This window comes from Lucilia cuprina, chromosome 5 (genome assembly GCF_022045245.1).
Source record: "Lucilia cuprina isolate Lc7/37 chromosome 5, ASM2204524v1, whole genome shotgun sequence".
Lineage (NCBI taxonomy): Eukaryota > Metazoa > Arthropoda > Insecta > Diptera > Calliphoridae > Lucilia > Lucilia cuprina.
In genome coordinates, this window is record NC_060953.1 from 13,574,706 (window position 1) to 13,575,310 (window position 605).

Below are 605 nucleotides of genomic sequence, written 5' to 3' on the forward strand. Positions count from 1 at the left end.
GCTTTGTCGATAGTCTTGGGTATAGTCCAGACAATGGTCTTGCCTATAGTCAGATTATAAAGCAGACTATAGTCTTGTCTATAGTCTAGAATATAGTACTGTCTATAGTCCAGACTATAGTCTTGTCTATAGTCCAGACTATAGTTTTATCTATTATCCAGACTATAGCCTTGTCTATTGTCCAGACAATAGTCTTGTCTATAGTCCAGTCTACAGTCTTGTTTATAGTCGAGACTATTTCTTTGTCTATAGCGCAGACTATAGCTTTGTCTATAGTCCAGACTATTGTCTTGTCTATATTCCAGACTATTGTCTTGTCTGTAGTACAGACTACAGTTTTGTCTATAGTCCAGATTATAGTCTTGTCTATAGTCTCTTCTAAAGTCAAGACTATAGTCTCTTCTATAGTCCAGACTATAGTCTTGTCTATAGACTATAGTCTTGTCTACAGTCCAGACTATAGTCTTGTCTACAGTCCAGACTGTAGTTTTGTCTATAGTCCAGACTATAGTCTTGTCTATAGTCCAGACTATAGTCTTGTCTGTAGTCCAGACTATAGTCTTGTCTATAGTCCAGACTATAGTCTTGTCTATAGTCCAGACTAT